Source organism: Aquarana catesbeiana, linkage group LG09 (assembly GCF_042186555.1).
Source record: "Aquarana catesbeiana isolate 2022-GZ linkage group LG09, ASM4218655v1, whole genome shotgun sequence".
In the NCBI taxonomy this organism is placed as follows: domain Eukaryota; kingdom Metazoa; phylum Chordata; class Amphibia; order Anura; family Ranidae; genus Aquarana; species Aquarana catesbeiana.
The window spans coordinates 162,402,582-162,418,211 of NC_133332.1; the positions used below are offsets into that span (position 1 = coordinate 162,402,582).

At 41.8% G+C, this 15,630-nt stretch overlaps 1 protein-coding gene across 1 annotated transcript in view; it reads left to right on the forward strand.

The window, feature by feature from the left end:
- The first annotated feature begins 4,975 nt into the window (after positions 1-4,975).
- Positions 4,976-15,630, forward strand: part of TRPC5 (transient receptor potential cation channel subfamily C member 5) — a 618,377-nt gene continuing 607,722 nt past the window's right edge. Inside the window, exon 1 of the mRNA XM_073599347.1 lies at positions 4,976-5,529. The gene's annotated coding sequence lies outside the window, so the exon portion shown is untranslated. The remainder of the gene's footprint in view (positions 5,530-15,630) is intronic.

Consider the following 15,630-nt stretch of genomic DNA (forward strand, 5'->3'; position numbering starts at 1 on the left):
TGTCCACTAATGCAGCCTCACCCGTGTCCACCAATGCAGCCTCACCCGTGTCCACCAATGCAGCCTCACCCGTGTCCACCAATGCAGGCTCACCCATGTCCACCAATGCAGGCTCACCCGTGTCCACCAATGCAGCCTCACCCATGTCCACCAATGCAGCCTTCCCATGTTCATCGTGCTGCCTACCTGTGTCCTTAATGCAGGGGAGCAGAGGAGAAGAAGAGCATTGCTGGCCGGATGATAAGAGCTCCGAGGGACATTACTGGAACAGCTTTGATTTCAATTGCTGTGTGTTCCCGTCACTCGGCGTCCCGTATAGCCCCGCCCCCTGGCCGGGGAACTTTGATACACATCACACGTCCCAGGTTGGACAGGTGATCTGTCTATCAAATTCCCCGGGACCAGGGGGCGGGGCTCTGTGTGACAGCAAGTGCGGGGAACACTCGGCTCTCTCTTCCACTCCATGAGCGCCGGGAAAAGGACTCCAATACAACCCGCTGGCCAGCAGTGCTCGCCCCCCTCTCACTCCCAGGCAGCCCCTTCTCGCAAGCCCTCAAAATTCACTGGCAAAATGCGAGAAGGCGAGTGTAATTTTTGAGGGCTGCCTTACAACATTGCTAGGTGCCTGAACCAGCATTTGGAATTTCCATCATGTCATCACACAGAGGATTGGTGAGTGGGTGAAAACCCAAAACATCCTTCTTAACACAGTACAGACACTGCATGCAGACACCTATTCCCTTTTCAAGTGTCAGAGGATGCTTGTTTGAAGCTACCACTTTTAGCCATTCTGTTCTTACCAACTACTACCTAACAGGATTTCCTAGAGGATTACTGTCTTACTTTGCTTGATTAAACCTACTTTCTTTTCAAAGGGCCCCAAAGTTTGATAGCAGAGGATACTAGTACTCTTCAACCCAGGACCCCCCCTTACAGAATTGTGCTTACTGTACCTGTTAACCCATTTCTTCTTTGTGTGTTGTTACTTTTAATGGTGCTTGTACCCCAGAAGGAGCTGAGAAGTTGACAAATCTTCTCTCCTCCCTCTCAGCATCTGTGTTATGGGCATTTACAGATACCTTGAAAAAATATTCATACCCCTTGAAATTTTCCACATTTTGTCATGTTACAACTAAAAAAAAAAACTAAAACGTAAATGTAACTTATTGGGATTTTATGTGATAGACCAACACAGAGTGGCGCATAATTGTGAAGTGGAAGGAAAATGATTAATGGTTTTCAAATTTTTTTACAAATAAATATCTGAAGTGTGGCATGCATTTGTATTCAGCCCCCTCTACTCTGAAACCCCTAACTAAAATCTAGTGGAACCAATTGCCTTCAGAAGTCACCTAATTAGTAAATAGAGTACACCTGTGTGTAATTTAATCTCTGTATAAATTTAATCTCTGTATAAATACAGCTGTTATGTGAAGACCTCGGAGGTTTTTTAGAGAACCTTAGTGAACAAACGGCATCATGAAGGCCAAGGAACACACCAGACAGGTCAGGGATAAAGTTGTGGAGAAGTGTATGGCACAACGGCAAACCTATCAAGACACAACCGTCCACCTAAACTGACAGGCTGGGCAAGGAGAGCATTTATTTAGAGAAGCAGCCAAGAGGCCCATGGTATCTCTAGAGGAGCTGCAGAGATCCACAGCTCAGGTGGTAGAATCTGTCCACAGGACAACTACTAGTTGTACACTCCACAAATCTGGCCTCTATGGAAGAGTGGCAAGAAGAAAGCCATTGTTCAAAGAAAGCCATAAGAAGTCCCATTTGCAGTTTGCGAAAAGCCATGTGGGGGACACAGCAAACATGTGGTAGAAGGTGCTCTGGTCAGATGAGACCAAAATGTAACTTTTTGGCCTAAAAGCAATACGCTATGTGTGGCGGAAAACTAACACTGCACATCACCCTGAACACATCATCCCCACCTTGAAACATGGTGGTGGCAGCATCATGTTGTGGGGTTGTTTCTTCAGCAGGGACAGGGAAGCTGGTTAGAGTTGATGGGAAGATGGATGGAGCCAAATACAGTGCGATCGTAGAAGAAAACCTGCTAGAGTCTGCAAAAGACTTGAGACTGGGGTGAAGGTTCACCTTTCAGCAGGACAACGACCCTAAAAATACAGCCAGAGCTACAATGAAATGGTTTAGATCAAAGCATATTCATGGTAAAGACATCCCCAAAAAGACTTGCAGCTGTAATTGCAGTGAAAGGTGGTTTTACAGAGTATTGACTCAGGGGGCTGAATACAAATGCACGCCACACTTTTCACATATTTATTTGTAAAAAATTTTGAAAACCATTTATCATTTTCCTTCCACCTCACAATTATGTGCCACTTTGTGTTGGTCTATCACAAAAAAAAAAAACAATAAAATACATTAACGTTTTTGGCTATAACATGAGAAAATGTGGAAAAGTTCAAGGGGTATGCATACTTTTTCAAGGCACTTTAGATTACTGCCTTTTTCTACATTTTCAGTTGCTAAGTATTAAAGGTTGTATTTTCTAATGTATTAATTCTTTGCAGAAAGGTTTAACAGTGTTGTAAGCTTCCATATGCTTTAAACCGTGATAATATATTAAATTTGTTAATCGCTACCAGGTGTGTGTCTGTTTTTGGTGATAATCCACAGCCAGGATAATAGTATTTTCACTGTGTGTCCTTAAATGTGTTTGCAGTAATTTTATTTAACCAGGTGTGCCGAAGGGCTGAGGTCATTTTTGGAGTTGAGGCGGAGATCAGAGAATCCAAAATTCATCAAGCGGCTCCTTGCGGAGGTGGTGTTACACAAGCATTTCTCTTATGGGTATGCTTCACATACTATTTACATTTCGACCTATTCTTTAATCAATTATGTGACTGCCAGGACTCCACCCACATATTCACACAGATGACAGATAACGATGAGGAAATGTTCTATCATTCACGTTCCTGGTGCCGCCCAAGGACTGTCACCCAGGGCGGCTTTCTGAGTAGATAATAAAGCAAATTTAGAGCATGTGCAGACTGAATGGCAACACAGAACAGTGAACATTGTTCACAATCGCGTTGCCACTCTTAATAGGGAACTGACAGGATCACCAGGTAACTGCAACCACAACACGACTAATACCTTTTATGCATTAAGGTATAAAACCTTCTGCAAGCAGCTCCCTCAACCCTAGCACCCCTAAATACTTACATGAGCCCAATCTCTGTATTCTCTCTCCCCATTGGCTTAGACACAGCAGTCAGAGCCAATGGCTTCTGGTGCGGTCATTAACAGCCAGTGAGGAGGGAGCAGGGGGCTGGGCCAAGCCATGCTCTGTATGCATAGCTCCCAACTGTCCCTAACAGCCAGTGAGGAGGGAGTGGGGACCATGCTAAGCTGTGCTCTGTGTGCATAGCTCCCAACTGTCCCTGATTTCAAGAGACTGTCCCTAATTTGAAACAAAGTCCTTCTGTCTCTCTTTCCTCTTCATTTGGTCTGATCTATATCCTTCAAAAGATTTTTCCCAGTGCTAAACCTTTCATCTAATTTCTAAATTGCTGCATTTATAAATTTCAAAAGCTAGTATATAGGAATAGTAGTGGTAAAAAAAGGACTTGTGAGTTTAATTATTATTTTTTTATAATTCTCCTTTAAGAGGGTGTGGCAGGGGGTGTGTCCTATGCCTACATACTTTAGCGAATAGGTGTCCTTCATTTCCATCTCAAAAAGTTGGGAGGTACAGTACGTGTATGTCTTATGGACACACAGGGCCGACTCAGGAGTTTGTACCCCCCCCATAGGAAATGTCTTGTTATGGGGGCACTCAGCAAGGGGGAGGCACCTGGAGCACCGGTAGGGAACCCAAGAAGAGGCAGATCAGGGCTGCTCTGTGCAAAACCATTGCACAGAGCAAGTAAGTATGAAGTGTTTATTATTAAGAAAAAACTGCCCCTTTACAACTACTTTAAAGTCAGAGGATCGGCATGACAATGAGGCAACTAGCATTTTCAAAAGGATAGGCTAGCAATGGCAGTCTCTATGTTACACTGATGAAATAAACCCTTTACCTTCGTTCAGTCTGCTTCTTTGCAGCTCTCACAAATCTGTCTTCTGGACTCTAATTATGTTCAGTTTAGATGTAGCACACTGTCATCCCAATCATTTTTAAGCTTTTATCTTCTGCACAGTTATTGTATACAATGTAAATCGAGCAAGCTGTTTACTTTGTGTCTGGAAATCGCAATGCTTTCTCTGGACACACGATCACAATAGCTTTGCACTATATTACGCAGCAGACCTGTGTACTGTCATCCCTTACAATAAACAAGATGGTGTTTTTTCAGGACGTAAGACTTGTAGACACTTAAGAGGTAAGGAAAGCAAAGCACACTTCATTGCCAGTAGCCCATTCTGATTAAACAGAACATCCAGATTAACCTTTTAATTTCCTGCATGATGCCAAAAAGTTCTGAAGGCTTTCAGCAGCTTACCCATAAAATATTTCATTCTTTAAATGCACAATCAGCTGTCATTGCTATAGTAACCATAACCAACAGGACAGTCACAGAGCCCGCTGATTAAATCCAAAGCTTGATGTTGTATTGAAGTGACATTAACCTCGTTTTGCCTGGTTTTATTGGATCCAATAATTTGCTGCATTCAAATTAGTTAGTTGTAACCCTTAACTGTCACGCATTAACACAGTACAGACACAACCTGCTATTTTATCATACAAAGCATTAGCTTGGGCTGAAATACAATTAAAAATAAAATTGTGTCAGATTCCTGCAATTATCTGTGAAATAAACCCACAAGCAATAGGGTCAAACAAGTAAAAAGGTAGTACCCTTGTTCACAATAGCTGTGCAAACATCAGGATACAAACTGGAAAATGCTTCTGAGCATGCATCTGTATTTGGTGCGTGTATATGTGTGCAAGGTGTTAGGCAGAGGCTGACAGAGGGAGAGATAGGGTGGGAGGGAGAGGATAGAGGGAGGTGCGTGCATTTCACTGACTGCTGCTTCTGCTCCTTGAAACACACACACATACAAGCATCATACAACAGCATCCTCAGCCATTATCCAAAGGTAACCCTTCACAGGAAGCAGAGGCATCCTCTGATGAGTCTGGGAAATTACCACTCATGGCAGTGTGCAATGCAACAGTCAGTTATTCTAGGGGTATGGTAAACTGCCCCCTCTTTTTCTAGTGGGAGATGCTTTCATCTCTAGAGGTCTATTGAATTAAAGAAACCATGATCTTGTTGCTGTATATAATCTCTAAATGGAGAAGGGGATATTGGTTCCTTGGATCGGGCTGAAGACACCATAAGGAGAATTTATTGTTATACATGGTTTTTATTACATATCAATTCCTTGGCATTTAACTACCATGGGGAACTTTGGGCGAAGCTAGACAAAATGTGGGACTTACTGGACTTACTGGGCTGTTTCTTAGGTTGACGAGAGGATGTATAGAAGAAGTGGATGCGACGCACACAAGCAGACCTTTGATCATGTAGACCGTAAGAGTCAGCCTAGGTAAGTCCACACCATTCACATCTATTGTTCTCCTGTGTAATGATGCACACAGAAGGACCTGGAATACATATAATATATATTACTTGCTTAAAAACATATTGATAAAACAATAATATGTATACTATAAAGAGTAATCTGTAATAGCTATAACATAATATCAGTTTATGGTGCAGCGGTATATGGTACCTCCTAAACCAAGACAATATGTATAATCAACCATGGTGTTCGACAGCGGCTTAAGTATTAAAGCCCAGCAGAACGGAAAAGCCGGAGTTAAGGCAATTAAAGGAACCTGATGTTTAATCCACACAGTGATTCAGTGAATTATATCTGCTGCATTGCTGGAATCTTGAAATATTAGTTGAGCTTTTATCTGACCCAGTTTTCCTCTGCTTAGAAATTTGGTTTGTATAGTCTCCACCAGGGAACAGTTGTCATACCTGTAAATTGTTTCAGAGTGATCTTTGACCTTTGAAATGTCAGGTTTACAATACAAAATCCACTTTGGTGTCAGTGCTGCATAAAATTCATAGTCGTTTGCTGCGTGATGTAATGCCAGGTCAGAATGATATAAGTTAGCTGACAGCTAAAGCTTACGTAGCCACATTTTTGTGGATTTTATACTGCATAGTAATTCTTTTCTGCATAGTGTCTTTTATCTTCAGCAAAATTCAGAGCTCAGTATTGTGAATATGTCATATACGTTGATCAATAAGGTACACAGATTCTGGAAGTCGAATGCAGAACAGACGTATAATTCTTATTTATTAACAAGTATAATTTGTTTAAATCTATCTGAGGATGAACTGGGATTGATGCTACAAATGTTTGTCTGTTCCTTTGATGCGTCTTAATCCTGTCTGCTTTCAAGTGCGGATGCTGGCAATATAATTAGAGCACAAATCTGCACCAAATGCTATCTCACCATATCTCCAAATAAAATACAATTGCATTTATTTTGAAATCCTCTTTATATAGTACAATTATACCTTCAGTATCCCTGAATATTTGCAACAGGTACTGCACTTGCCTTACTTACCCAGCAAAATCAATCCTGGAATACAGCAGCCAACCAGCATGACATTTGCCTACATTTTTTTTCTGGATCATTCACTAGAAGAGGCCATATTACAAGGCTTAATACACTGTGTCTCCTGGAAGCTTTTAAATGTAGGGTATTAGGCTTTCCAGCCCCACTGAGCATACAGACACAACATACAATGAAGCACACATATTATTGGTTGCATAATCCTGGATCATTGCAGAAGCAAAGAACTACAATGAATGCAGTCCCTTGTGAGTGATAACACACATAGTGAAAAGTTTTCCTATTAATATGAAAATTTTCATAACAGTAGTGGTTGCTGACTATTGATTCAAGGGCAAGGGGCAGTCCACAGACCATATTCTGCCAGTATGAGCAGAGCGATCGTTCTGAATAATTTTTTAATTAAAAGCAGCTTTGGTAAATTATTTCTATCATATTGCATATTACTTGCAACTTTATATTCAAAATATATTGAATTTTTTGTAATTTTTAAAAATTTTTAAACTATTAAGGTATTTTGAAAGGATTTTGTGGTATTTTTGAAGCTAAGATAAATATATGAGTGTGATCCGTTCAATGTAAACAATTCATGTAATGTGTATTGATATTTTACTAACCATAAATTACCATATATCAGTAGGTACTGCCATATTTACGGCACTTCCTGGCAAATAGCGCAGCATAGTGACTGTGTTCTCCTAATTCTCTTACCTCATTGTATGCCTATAGGTCAGCTCAGGCTGACTGAAAAAAAGACACCTTCAAAGCAGTATTATACCCAAAACCAAAAATGCAATATATTACAGTTTACCAATTATTAGATGTGATGGCTGCATCAGTTTTCTTTTCTTTCGCTTTTCTTTTTTGCCTCTGTTTTCACCTGGGGATCTGGACAGTAACACACCTGTATTAGAGATACAGAACTCTGGAGGAATGAGAACAAGAGGCACAGCAAATAGAAGCATTGTCAGTATGGGGAGGAGGGTAATGTTAAATGTATTACCAGATTTATATACACTAACAAATTGAAGCCAAACTCCAGCCTGAACTTTATAAGCAGTTACAGTAAACATTTTTTTTACTTTTGGAATAAAGGTTTCACATGATTAAAAAAAGCTTATAATTTTAATCACCCCTGCCAGTTTTAGGTGATTTAAAAAGGAGGGAGAGATGAGGCACTCAGGTGAGGCTGGGTATCCGGTCCGTAGTAGCAGTGGAGAGATGGCACTGAAGGCAGCACTTTGTAGTGAAGAAGCAGTTCTGGAGGGTCATAAAGGAAAGAGAAAGGCTCCTTTAAGTCCAGTGGTTAAAAGATGTATTACAGGTACAATGGGATTAAAAACACTTGCAATATAGTAAGAGGTCATAGGCATATAATGATTTGTCCTCATGCGGATCACTGTAATCCTCGTCTGTATATGGGGGAGAGAGAGATCCGTCCTGCAGCTGTCAGAGTCCCTAGTGACGTGGATTGGCGAGTAGGTGAAAATGCGTTGAGGCGGCCCGGGTTCTGGAACCAAGCTGAAACGCAAGCGGGTGATATGACATCGGGTGAAGGTGGTTGGGGGTAACGTGTTTCGGAGCATGCACAGCTGCTTTTTCAGACCTACGCCCATGCGGGGAGGGGTTGGTGTCTGCTGATAGGCTGGGGGAAAAGAGGGGTGGAGTTTAGACCTGTTGATGGATGTTGGTTTCATAAAGGGCCAGAGTCATGTGACTGGACATGTGACATATTCAGCACATTAGATTTAGTGTGCGTCTGGTCTTAATGGTCCCGGAAGGAACAAACAGGGTTAGATATATATATATGTGTGTATCTGTCCGAACATACATATAGGGGGGGATAGAATACAACCAAAGTTACTACGTTGGGTGATGAAGGTCAAGTACATTCGATGTAAATAAATAAATAAATAAATACATACACAAAAATAAAAGTGGTTGGTCTAATCCATGTACATTCAGCTGGGAAGCTTGTGCTTTTGAAAAACACCTGACTTGCTGGCATGATCACCAGATGAAAATAGAAGAAAGAAAGCATAACAAAGGAAACTAATACTGACATCAAATCTAAGAATTGGTAAGCTGCAATATAATAAATGTTTGCTTTTGGGTTTATTATTGCTTTCATATTTACTATGCAATTGATTTTACCTTCAGTACTTATACAGCTGGGATGCATACTCCACTGCCTCAAATGCAGAAATGCAAAAAGTCAATCAATGAAAAATTTACAAATCAACTCATATACAGCTAGCATGTAAAAAATAAATAAAAATATTTTAAGTAAACTTTACAATAAAAAACAAAATATGTACTTACTAAATGTACTACATATTTTCATTCACAAAACGTGCATATAAGGACAGCTAGATGGATTTATGGAAGAATCCTAAAAGCCCAATTGAACCCTGAATTGAAATCAGCTATATACATTTCAGGTGCCTCAAAACAAAAGGTTTTCAATGTCTTTTTAAAGTAGCCACTGCCTGTGTAGAAAAGCTTGTCTACTGTCAGCATGCTGCAGAGTGGGACTCTTGCTTTCTGTGGGGAAACAGTATTCTTTTTGCAGAAATCTGACATATCCTCTACTTAGTCAGTGCCAGGGCATTCCAATCATCAGGAAGCATGAACTTTACTGATGGCAGAGCTATAGGCCTGAACCAGCAGACCTCTGCAATAAGATCGCTACTTCAACACAGAAAGCAAGGGTTACACTCTTCAAATACTGGAAGGGGACAGGCTTTTCTACTCAGGCTGCCACTGCTTTGGAATAAAAAAAGTTTAGGATATTGAAAACATTTTGGGATGCACCTGGAATTCAATTAGATCATTAAAAATAAGGACTCTGTTGGGCTTTACTTTTTCAGTTGTTACAATTTTGCAGGCTTACCTTTAGAAGATGTATATTTTGCATGTGTTTTTTTTTTTTTTTTTAGCTTTGCTTGAGCCCTGGTTCACATTGGTACGATTTGACATGCGATTTGACATGTCAAATTGCATGTAAAATCGGCTGCAATTGCCAGCAATGGCACCGTCCTAATCTCTGCAACGCTGCATTTGTGGCGCCGCACCGATTTCAAAAAGTAGATTTTGTACTACTTTTCAAGATTTCAGGCTGTGATTTACATTGACATCTGTGCAGAAACCTGCATAGATGTCTCTAAAATAACGTCCGACATTGGGACTGACATGTGGGAGTGAAATCATGCGAGTTCAGCTGAACTCACACAGCTTCATTCCCGCAGCTCAGTGTGAACCTGGGCTGAATCTGACACTTCACCTTACCGGAAGTTTGACAGTTGACTTACCTCACTTACTGTCGTCCACTTCTATAAATGTATTATTGTTGCTAAATAGGGCATAATACCATTAGATATATGCAAATATCCTATATCTGCAATGGAACACCTGGACACCTGCAATAGAAACAGCCAGCTTGGTAGTCACCTTACTTGTGCCTTCCCTGCCTCTGAAAGAGTGGGTTGGCGTGGAGCAATTAGCATTTGGATCCTTGAGAAATTGCTAACAAAGTTGCCAACAGACCATTAACTCCACTAACCCCAGTGTTGGTGGGAAAGCCAAGGGGTTACTTTGATAATTTAGCTGTTGAATCCCTAAAGCTCCCTGCTTCCCACACTGCAGCCCACAGGTCCTGCATTCTTTGTACAGTATTTTACAAAAGGGAGTACACCTCTCACATTTTTGTAAATATTTTATTTTCATGTGACAACCCTGAAGAAATGACACTTTGCATTAATGTAAAGTAGTGAGTGTACAGCTTGTATAACAGTGTAAATTTGCTGTCCCCTCAAAATAACTCAACACACAGCCATTAATGTCTAAACCGCTGGCAACAAAAGTGATTACGCCACTAAGTGAAAATGTCCAAGTTGGGCCCAAAGTGTCAATATTTTGTGTGGCCACCATTATTTTCCCGCACTGCCTTACAGGTTGCCACTGGAGTCCTCTTCCACTCCTTCATGATGACATCACGGAGCTGGTAGATGTCAGAGACCTTGCTCTCCTCCACCTTTCATTTGAGAATGCCTCACAGATGCTCAATAGGGTTTAGGTCTGGAGGCATGCTTGGCCAGTCCATCACCTTTACCCTCAGCTTCCTTACCAAGGCAGTGATCATCTTGGAGGTGTGTTTGCTGCCATACACGCTTGACACCATCTGGACCAAATAAGTTTATCTTGGTCTCGTCAGACCACGGGACATGGTTCCAGTAATCCATGCCCTTAGTCTGCTTGTCTTCAGCAAACTGTTTGTGGGCTTTCTTGAGAATCATCTTTAGAACATTCTTCCTTCTGGGATGACAGCCATGCAGACCAATTTTATGCAGTGTGCGGCATATGGTCTGAGCACTGACAGGCTGACCCCCCACCCCTTCAACCTCTGCAGTGATACTGGCAGCACTCAGATGTTTATTTCCCAAAGACAATCTCTGGATATGACTCTGAGCATGTGCACTCAACTTCTTTGGTCAACCATGGCGAGGCCTGTTCTGAGTGGAACCTGTCCTGTTAAACCGCTGTATGGTCTTGACCACCATGCTGCAGCTCAGTTTCAGGATCTTGGCAATTTTCTTATAGCCTAGGCCATCTTTATGTAGAGCAACAATTCTTTTTTTCAGATCCTCAGAAAGTTCTTGAGGTGCCATGTTGAACTTTCAGTGACCAGTATGAGAGAATGAGAGTGATAACACCACATTTAACACACCTGCTTCCCATTCCCACCTGAGACCTTGTAACACTAACAAGTTACATGACACTGGGGAGGGAAAATGGCTAATTGGGCCCAATTTGGACATTTTTACTTAGGGGTGTACTCATTTTATTGCCAGCAGTTAGACATTAATGGCTGTGTGTTGAGTTATTTTGAGGTGACAGCAAATTTAAACTGTTATACAAGCTGTACACTCGCTACTTTACATTGTAGCAAAGTGTAATTTCTTCTTCAGTGTTGTAACATGAAAGGATATAATAAAATATTTACAAAAATGTGAGGGGTGTACTCACTTTTGTGAGATACTGTATATTATGCTGTGCTAAAGAAGAATATGCTTCTGGAAGCTACTAGAAGGAACTCTGGGTAAATGTGATCACGGAATTTCACCCTACAATTACCTAATGTACAATAATCACTCCAATACTACATTTAATACCTCTATTGAGCCATGTTGCTGGCTATTATCAGTACACCAAACAACTCATGGTGTGTCGCTCATGCCCCCTCACATTCTCTCTGTCCTGTGATTGAAAGGTTAATGGCAAAAAAAGGACCCTGTCCTGTCTAATGCTTATCACTCCCTGTGGCTTACAATTTAGAATTTAAGTGCGCCTCTTCATTTTTCACATGTGGTTAGACTGTGGTCTTTCATTAGAGACGTAACCAAATACCATAGGGCACTGGAACAAAATGTGAATGGATCCTTTACACATTATACCATTGCTGTTTATAATATCAATGGACTCTTGTGTTGCAATTTTGTAATGAAAAAGGCCATATAGCTTTTTCCTCCAAAGATGACTAAAAGTGCCTACAGCAGGGGTCTCAAACTAGTGGCCCTCCAGCTGTTGCAAAACTACAAGTCCCATAATGCCTCTGTCTGTGGGAGTCATGCTTGTAACTGTCAACCTTGCAATGCCTCATGGGACTTGTAGTTTCACAACAGCTGGAGGGTCGCCAGTTTGAGACCCCTGGCCTACAGAGTTTCTTTTTTTTTTGTTATTGAAAGAACGTGAGCAAGCAGTTGGTAAAAACTGAGAGTAACAGTTGACTACTTGGCTTTTGGTATACCTGTTCAGTAAAGACAAGAGCTAACCATGTTAATATTTAACATATGTATGAAAGATATTCTTGAGAAGAGATTATACAATAGTATCATAGAAAAAGGTAACCCATGCAAAGACCTTGAGTACATGCTGCAGTCTGCAAGTACTAGAGGATCTGAACACACCAGTGTCTGAATAATATTTTGGGAAATATATCTTCTGATAATTATTGGACTAACTTAAAGGGGTTGTAAACCCTCGTGGTTTTTCACCTCTGTGCATTCTATGCATTGAGGTGAAAAACCTCTTATAGTGCACCAGCCCCCCAGAGCCCCCCTTTTACTTATCTGAGCCCGATCATTCCTGTGTCGGGGACGAGCACTCCTGCTCCAGCCGATGTCTCGGGTCCTGATTGGATAGATTGATAGCAGCACAGCCATTGTCTCCCGCTGCTGTCAATCAAATCTAATGACGTGGGAGCCAGGGGGCGCAGCCGAGTCCTGCTGTCTGTGTCAATGGACGCAGCAGCAGGACACGGGAGCACACCCGCATGGGTTCCCTGAGGGAGAGCGCTTCTTCGACGGGACACTCAAGAAGAGGAGGAACCAGGAGCGCCGCTGAGGGACCCCAGAATAGGAGGATTGGGCCTCTCTGTGCAAAACCAACTGCACAGAGGAGGTAAGTATGACATGTTTGTTATTTTTTTGTTTTTTAAATGACTGTTTACATATCCTTTAAAACAGAACTGGAACTCTTTAAGGAAAACATGAGAAAAGTGTATTATTTATTTCATAAAACTATATAAATAAACTACATGAAACTTCAAGTAAGAAGAGTACCAGAATTGTGAAAACCAGCACTGAACTTTTCCAATTTCCTCCACTATCCTATACAAATTTTTCGTACTTCTTGCACCATCTTTCTTACTTCCTCTTTTCTTTAATCACAGATCCTAACTAGTAATAATGTCAAAGCTATAATATAGCTTAGATATAATTTCTGAGCACCATTGTGGTGACTAGAGCATACTCAGCCTTTCATTGCAGCATCCTAAAGATATAGTGTTCTGCAGCACATCTTGGAAAGATTCCAAGAAGATTATAAAACCTATATTTCATTAACAGATAAACAATCCAAAATGACAACATTTGTAGATGGTATAATGATCTGTGCTAGGTCAATTTTGTATTGTATGACCTATATTATCCTGATTTAACACGTGTTCCACTGCACCAGGGCCACTTTTTAACACAATAATAATTGGTATATAGAATAATTGATGGACCCCAGGCATATCAAACTGCATAGTGGGGGTGTGTAACTTTTTTTAAAATAAATGAGAGCTGTGTTAGGGCTCTGAAGTTATGCTTATGCTGAACTGAGTGTAAGACCATCCTTTCCAAGAGCCAACTTGAGCACTTTGGAAGAAGCACGGGAAAGTAAAAGAGTTGTTCATGTATTATTTCCTAGTATGCATATTGTCAAAAATGACATGACTGTAAACACATGGCCTTGTATGTACTACTTTAGGCAGCACAAAATGCAGGATCTCTCATCATTATTTGGACTGGAAATAAAGCTTACGTTTAGTATTTTTTTAAATACAGCCCCAAATACATTATGTATGTTTAATGGTGTGTATTATATTACCTGAAGGCCACTGGAGCTTCTGTTAAAAAACATCCCTGCAGTGTCTCCCAGGCGTCAGATTCTGCCCTGTGTGTCTTCAGGCACTATTTGGTGAAATTTTACATTGCAATCACATCCCAAAACAATAAAGCACTTTTGCTTTCACATGATTGAATGATGGAACTCAGCAGAGCTTTACTCAAATTTCAGCTTTAAATCACACATGATCATTTTAAAGTGCACTTGTCATAAGACAATAATGGGAATGTCATTTCTGGTCTCCTTTTGAAAATGCTTGTTGCTTGATTTTGTCTGGCTTCGATACATTCAAGTCACCGACCCTAAATAAGTATGCTGCAAATGAGTGTAAGAAACGTGTTGGGGCTCTTTATTTCTATACTTTTACCAGGTCAGTGATTTGGAAAGAAGTGAAGGCAAAGCATCAGTATGACAGTTAGGCAGCTAACATTATAGGTGTACTTCAAAGAAGAATCTTTTTGCGGTTTGCAAGTGGTAACCCCAGTATTTATTTTTTCAGCTGGCAGCTCGTTTTCTCTTGAAAGCATTCAGAACGGCTCATGAGCCGCTGGAACGCTTTCAGAAGCAGTGGGAGGGGACTATCCTCCGCCACTCGCCGATGTTGCTCGGGCTTACCGTTATCATCGGTTTGCCCAAGAAATGATCCCATGGTGCAGCCAGCTGGTCACAGAGGTGATAAAAGACTAGATCGTTTTTGATCGCCTCTATGGCCTTGGAGGACCGGAGCAACGTCATGACATCACTTCCAGTCCAGGGTGGCAGTAAACTTTTTTTTTTTTAACTTTTGCTTTTAACCCCTTGCTGCCCGGTCACTGTCAAATGATGGCTGGGTGGTGTGGCTCTCATTCTGGGTGGACGTCATATGACGGAGTCCCAGAACGACTTCTTTCACGCACCCCCAAGGGCGCACGGCGTGGCAATCACGGCGCGACCCTGATCTGTGTAAAGAGCCATGGCTCTTTAACTATGTGATCGGCTGTGTCCAGTCACAGCCGGTCACATGTAAACACGGATATGCCAGTAATCGTCGCTCCTCGCCTCACACTGACAGAGTGTGAGGAGAGGAGAGCCGATCAGCAGCATCTCCTCACAGAGGACATCTAGGGATGTCCTCAGGGCACTGATCATCAGTGCCCTGATTACAATTATGTGCCCACCAGTGCCAGCAATGCCACTGCCAGCAATCAGTGCCAACCAGTGCCCACAATTGGCACCAATCTGTGCTCACAAGTGCCAGCACACAGTGCCCACAAGTGATGTCAGTCAGTGCTGGCTATCAATGCCCATCACTGTTGCCCATCAATGCTCATCACTGCTGCCCATCAATGACACCCATCAATGCCCATCAGTGCCACCCATCAGTGCCCAGTGCCACCTATCAGTGCCCATATGTGCGGCATATTCGTGCCTCCTCATCAGTACCACCTAATCAGTGCCCATAAGCCTTCATTCACACGAGGTGGACTCCGCTTCCACGGAGCCCGCCTTGGTCCGCCGGCTCAGCGGGAGATCTCTCCGTTGATCTCCGCTGAGCTGGCGGATGACAGGTCCCTCTCTGCTCAATGAGCGGGGATGGGCTTGTCAGGCGCCACTGCTGCCTATGG